This window comes from Xiphophorus maculatus, chromosome 7, assembly GCF_002775205.1.
Source record: "Xiphophorus maculatus strain JP 163 A chromosome 7, X_maculatus-5.0-male, whole genome shotgun sequence".
NCBI lineage: Eukaryota > Metazoa > Chordata > Actinopteri > Cyprinodontiformes > Poeciliidae > Xiphophorus > Xiphophorus maculatus.
The window spans coordinates 5,069,280-5,076,365 of NC_036449.1; the positions used below are offsets into that span (position 1 = coordinate 5,069,280).

Here is a 7,086-nt window from a genome sequence, read left to right on the forward strand (position 1 = left end):
CTCAGTCCCTCAACGCTGACTCACTTTGAAGATCCTATTTTGTCATCCCCCGTCCTCAGTCCCTCAACACCAACGCACTTTGAAGATCCTATTTTGTCATCCCCCGTCCTCAGTCCCTCAACACCGACGCACTTTGAAGATCCCATTTTTCCACCCATTGATTTCTTTCTCTCACCAATGTCGCCAAATGAGGATCCTATTTTGTCACCCGGTGTTATCAGTCTCTCACCAATGTCGCCAAATGAGGATTCCATTTTGTCACCCAGTGTTTTCAGTCTCTCAACAATGTCGCCATATGAGGATCCTATTTTGTCATCCCCCGTCCTCAGTCCCTCAACACCGACGCACTTTGAAGATCCTATTTTGTCATCCCCCGTCCTCAGTCCCTCAACACCAACGCACTTTGAAGATTCTATTTTGTCATCCCCCGTCCTCAGTCCCTCAACACCAACGCACTTTGAAGATCCCATTTTTCCACCCATTGATTTCTTTCTCTCACCAATGTCGCCAAATGAGGATCCTATTTTGTCACCCGGTGTTATCAGTCTCTCACCAATGTCGCCAAATGAGGATTCCATTTTGTCACCCGGTGTTATCAGTCTCTCACCAATGTCGCCAAATGAGGATCCTATTTTGTCACCCGGTGTTATCAGTCTCTCACCAATGTCGCCAAATGAGGATTCCATTTTGTCACCCAGTGTTTTCAGTCTCTCAACAATGTCGCCATATGAGGATCCTATTTTGTCATCCCCCGTCCTCAGTCCCTCAACACCGACGCACTTTGAAGATCCTATTTTGTCATCCCCCGTCCTCAGTCCCTCAACACCGACGCACTTTGAAGATCCCATTTTTCCACCCATTGATTTCTTTCTCTCACCAATGTCGCCATATGAGGATCCCATTCTGTCATCCCCCGTCCTCAGTCCCTCAACGCTGACTCACTTTGAAGATCCTATTTTGTCATCCCCCGTCCTCAGTCCCTCAACACCGACGCACTTTGAAGATCCCATTTTTCCACCCATTGATTTCTTTCTCTCACCAATGTCGCCATATGAGGATCCCATTCTGTCATCCCCCGTCCTCAGTCCCTCAACACCGACGCACTTTGAAGATCCTATTTTGTCACCCAGTGTTGTCAGTCTCTCACCAATGTCGCCATATGAGGATCCCATTCTGTCACCCCTCGTTTTCCGTCCTTCACCACCAATGCACTTTGAAGATTCAACTTTGTCATACCCTGACTTCTTTTTATGGATGGGGACTGAAGAGGACACAGTAGAGGAAGCAATACCTTCAACATCTAGCGGAATTACAGCAAGACAGAGTTCCAGACACGTGTTTTTTAGACCTCACTACGTCTTGTCAAGTGACTCTGATTAGATTGGGATCTGTAAAAACTGAAGACCTATTTGGGATGTCATATTAGGACATCATCATTTCTCTCATGTTTTTTATTAAAGCCATTGGGTTTCTAGGCAGACTGTGGAAGCCTTCGGTAGCGCCTTGCACCGGGGCTTTTCTTTGTTCCGCTGCTAAATTTAGTATTTTAGATGTTAAGGTTTCTGGCAGGACTGAGGAAGCCTTCGGTAGCGCCTTGCACCGGGGCTTTTCTTTGTTCCGCTGCTAAATTTAGTATTTTAGATGTTAAGGTTTCTGGCAGGACTGAGGAAGCCTTAGGTAGCGCCTTGCACCGGGGCTTTTCTTCGTCTTTGTGTTTTCCTCTCAACTCCGTCCTGTTTCAGGGTGTAATAGTGGTGCTTCCCTACACGCTGCTTTCCAATATAGTAAATTATTCTGTCCTGTTCCTCTACTAATCCAGTCTCCCAGTTTTTAATCTTTCAGGTTTTAGCTGCTCATCGCTGGATACTTTCATCGTTGTCCATGTGGTTCCTGCCTTCTGGATCCCTTGTTTTTCACACTGCTTGTAAGTTTTTGCATTCTACCTTCACATCATGCTGGTGGCAGATCTCTGATTCTCTGATCATTCCAGGTTGGATCTCGTCAGCCTGTAAACCTCCACCTTCAACACCACCAGTCAGACAGAGGAAGATAAGAGAACCCAGTTAACAAAAAAAAGTAAAAAACCTATTTTTACCTGGCTAGCAATTTTAAATATGGATGAAATTGAGGTAAAATTTCAAAGCTGTTCTTTCTTCTGTCCATGTTCACTTTTTTTAACTCTGTTGTCTTTTCTCTTTATTTCATTTCTCCGTCAACTCATGTCACTTGACTTGAGTTGACCAACAATTAAAGAAGACCTGCTCCACCTGTAAACCTCCACCTTCAACACCACCAGTCAGACGGAGGAAGATAAGAGAACCCTGTTGACAAAAAAAGTAAGAAAACCTATTTTTACCCCAGTAACAATTTTAAATATGAATGAAATTGAGATCAGATTTCAAACCTTTTCTTTTTTCTGCAGATTTATATTCTCTGTTTTTTAACCCTGTTATGTTTTATCTTTATTTCATTTCTCCGTCAACTCATGTACCATGACTTGAGTTGACCAACAATTAAAGAAGACATGCTCCACCTGTAAACCTCCACCTTCAACACCACCAGTAAGGTGGAGGTAGAGAAGAGAACCCTGTTGACGAAAAAAAGTAAGAAAACTTATTTTTACCCAGCTAACAATTTTAAATATGGTTGAAATTAAGGTCAAATTTCAAAGCTGTTCTTTCTTCTGTCCATCTTCTCTTTTTTTAAACTCTGATGTCTTTTCTCTTTATTTCATTTCTCCGTCAACTCATGTACCTCAACTTGAGTTGACCAACAATTAAAGAAGACCACCTGCTCCAACTGCTGATCTACTGGTTGTAACAGATTGTGGAAAAGGTGAGGACATGATGACTTGATCAGGAATTCACTTTAATCATCTGTTATTTACACAGAGATTAAGGAATGTGTGTATTATTATGTGATGATTCTCCAGCATCACCAGCAGCACTGGACCAATCAGGAGAGAGAAGACACAGAGGACTGAAGGGACTCAGAAAATCCTGCTGGAAATCCCAAGATGAAGTTTCCTGATGCAACAGCGGGACACCTGAGGACACAGAATAAAGAAGGACCATGTGAAGCAGGTCCTTCAATAACAAACCAAGCATGAGTTGACCAACACTTACAGCAGGTTACTTCGTCCATCTACTGGTTGTAACAGATGATGGTGAAGGTTGAGGAGATAATGACTTGATCAGAAACTGTGGCCGACAACTGCAAACGCACAGCAAACAGCAAAACGAGCTGCAAACAGGTGAAACTGCACAGGAAAAGAGAAACTTCATTATCTTTTTACATTTTTCGTTTCATTTCATTGAAATCACAAAAATGTTTCCACCATAACTTCCAATTGTTCAATATTTTTTTCTATCAAACTTTGAGTAGTGTGCAAGAATTACCCAAACATGCTTTGACTTTATTGATCCCAAAGGGAAATGAAATGTAGTTGTAGCTCATTAATTCAGATTCTTCAAAGAGTTATTGCAGATGACTGATTGCTGTCAGCAGGAAAGATCTTTTGTAGCTGTCTGTGTTGCAGCAAACCTGAAGAAGCCTCTGACTGATGATACTCTGTTTTCCCCATACAGACTCATGAAGAGGACGGTCAGAGTCGTCCATAGCTTTCTTGACTCTTATGAAGAATCTTTCTTTGCGTCATCTCCAGAGGTTCCACAGTCATCTCCAGAACAGAACCAGAACCAATCCAGCCTTCTTTATCAGATTGTTGAGCCTTTTGAGGTTCCTGGCTCTGATGCTGCTGCACCAACAGATGATAGCAGAAGAGATGACACTCTCAGCAGCAGACTTAAAGATCTGCAGCAACTTGCTGCAAACCTTGAAGGATCTTAGCTTCCTGGAGAAGTGCAGTCTGCTCTGTCTCTTTTTGTAGACGGCTTGTCCATGTGGTTCCTGCCTTCTGTTGCGTCTCCAGTCCAGTCTGTGTTCCAGATGAACACCGAGGTATTTATATTCCTGAACCACCTCCACATCTTCTCCCATGATGGAAATAGGGTTTCCTGTTTCTCCTGAAATCAACAACCATCTCCTTTGTTTTGTTTACAGTCAAGATTAGATGATTGTTCCCTCACCAGGCCACAAAGTGATCCACCAGATCTCTGTACTCAGCCTCTTGTCTTCCTCTGATACACAACAACTGCAGAGTCGTCTGAGTATTTCTGTAGATGACAGAAGTCGGACTTGTGCTGGAAGTCTGAACAGTAGAGAGTGAAAATGAATGGTGAGAGTACAGTGCCCTGTGGTGTTCCCATGTTGTTGACCACCTGGTTAGACACACAGTCCTTCAGTCTCACTAACTGTGGTCTGTTTGTCAGGTTGTCACAGATGCAGGTGATTGTTGAGGCCTCCACCTGTGTCTTCTGGAGTTTCTAACAGAGCAGATCAGGCTGAATTGTGTTAAATGCACCTGGGAACCAAAGACCCTGATCCTCACTGTGCTGCCTGCTTTGTCCAGATGACAGTGGGTTTGTTGAAGCAGGTGTCTGATCAACTCCAACTCCATGGCGATAAGCAAACTGCAGGGGGTCCTGATATGTGATCGTCTGCTTACTCAAGTGGGCCACCAGGAGTCTCTCCAGGACCTTCAGGATGTGGGACGTCAGGGCAACAGGTCTACAGTCATTATGACTGATGGGTGACTTTTCTTCGGTACCGGAACCAGACAGGATGTCTTCCACAACAACGGAACCTCCTCTTGGGTCAGGCAAAGGTTGAAGAGATGCTGCAGAATCCCACAGAGGGAATCTGGGACTGACAGCATCTGGACCTGCAGCCTCGTTCCTGTTCAGTCTCTCCGGCTGCTTCTTCACCTGACTTCTAGATACAGAAAAGTTGGAGGTGGAGGCAAAGGGAGCAGCAGCGTCTCCTGATGTGGTTAAAGACAAACTTGTGGAAGCAGAAGAGTCCATGACTGAGGTGGAAGATGGAACATCTGAGGTTTGACAGGAAAGCTGTGGGTCAGAGGAGGACGAGAAATCTGTTTGGCTGCAGACAGGAGAGGAAGATGATGAGCTTGTTCCTGGACTGAACCTGTTGAAGAATGTGTTCAGCTCATTTCCTCTGTCCAGAAACTAATATTGTTAAAAAAAAGTCATGGTAGCATGTTTTTATGTAATAATGTGTATGTAATGTTTGGAATGAAGAAGATATGCTGCATAATCTGATGGAATTACAGAAGATCATTGTGGCTCCTGCTCAGTGTATAAACACACATTTTGTTGGTTTCTGAAGAGTAAAAATTGAACAAATGTGTACATTTAAAGATTAAATTTATATTTCACAGTCATCACAATGCTAAAGAAAAGTCTCACAACAGTGTGAAAATCATGGTGTTTATTTACAAGACAGGAAGCAGGAGGAAGATATTAAAGAATGTCAAATATTTTGCAGTGTCAGGTTATTTCTATGTATTATGATGTAATATAATACATGTATTTTTGGACTTATTGTATTCTGTTTCATTTTGTGTGTAACTTTCACTTGATTTGTGAAAGCATGAGGAAGATATTAAATTTTTTGTATATATTTCGCAGTGTCATGTTATTTTTATTAATTATGATGTCATGGTGTATTTTGGAGGTTTTTGTATTCTGTTTAGTCTTTTGTGTAACTTTCACTTGATTTGTGAAAGCATGGAAAGTTATTAAGCTGATCATAGAGTGAAATAACATCAAGTTGTAAGAAATTTCAATAAAAGCTTTTTTTGCCATCACTGCTTTGGTTTTATTCAGATATCAGATTTGGATCATTTGAGATGATAAATCTGCTTTAGAGCAGAAGGACAATCATTTCATTTCCTTTTTCATGCTATTTAAACTCATTGGCATGAAGCCTGGTACAAACAAGTTATATTTTGTTTGTATGAAAACAAGCAAAAGAAAACATTAAAGTTTGATCAACTTTTATGGTTTAAAAATAACCTCAGATTCAGAATCTCTTCTCACATTCATTCTGTTCCCACGGAGTCTAAAGAAACAGATCAAGCTGATCTAAGCTGGGAGGAACTAACAGGACATGGAGAGCTGCATGAAAAAAGAGATAAAGGACAAAACATGGGAAATATGGGTGTGAAAAGAATAGTGGACAAACAAAAGAGTGAACACTGGCCAGAAATAAAAGATTAAGAATCTTATTTACAAAAAAAAGAACAAAAGAGCCATTGAACAAAAAATATCAAGAATCACAATGCCCAAGACACATTTAGCCTGTCATAAAAATGCATTGATTGAACTCATTAATGTTAGCAGATGTTGGCAGGCATGATGTAATCTTGAGATTTTATTTCAAACTGAGTATATACACCTCTGGAAAAAATGAAAAGTTTCTCTGATTTTACTCTTTATAGGTTTATGTTTGAGTAAAATGAACATTGTTCTTTTATTCTATGAATTACTGACAACATGTCTCTTTATTTTGTTTGTGAATGTATGTAAATTAGCAGTTAGATTTAGAAAACTGAACAAACAAATATCTTTTCATGGGTCTTATCCCTGCTGGGGGCTCAGCAGCCCTAAAGGTCAGATCCTAGAATCGCCCCTGAGTTTAATTATATATACTTTCATTTATAGGCCCTGTCACTAAGATTTTCTGTAATGACATATTTTTTTTGTAATGTAATTATACATTTTATAAACTGGTAGAATATTTTGTTTTTGTTTTTACAAATATTGACATGACAAAGAAAAGACAAAGTGACTAAATTATCGCAAATAGACTGTATAAAATGCAGATTTTATACAGTCTACATTCAAAGACTGTATAAAAAATACAGTGATGAAGATTTAAATATCTATTTCTATATAGCAACATCATATAGCTATATCAAATGTCACGTGACTATTAAAGTTTAGTCACATGACACAGATTGCCGTCATTTAATACCAATAACCAGCTGAGCCAATCAGAGGCCACATATCCTCCTCCTTTTCATACAGGCCTTTAAATAAAGACCCGGACTAAAAATTCTCTTTTTATCCTGCATAGCGATGCTCGTCCATTTTAGAAAGGATAACCTATCTTTAATGGCTTTTGTGTTTACAAGCATTTACCTGCAAGACAAAGAAAATGATT

The 7,086-nt window shown here is 40.5% G+C and overlaps 1 long non-coding RNA gene across 1 annotated transcript; it reads left to right on the forward strand.

The window, feature by feature from the left end:
* Positions 1 to 2,744: 2,744 nt before the first annotated feature.
* Positions 2,745 to 5,468, forward strand: LOC111609268. The gene is made up of 4 exons (XR_002753024.1): positions 2,745 to 2,835; positions 2,933 to 3,253; positions 3,588 to 3,960; positions 4,063 to 5,468. It is a non-coding gene; the product is annotated as an uncharacterized LOC111609268 (long non-coding RNA).
* The last annotated feature ends 1,618 nt before the right edge of the window (positions 5,469 to 7,086 follow it).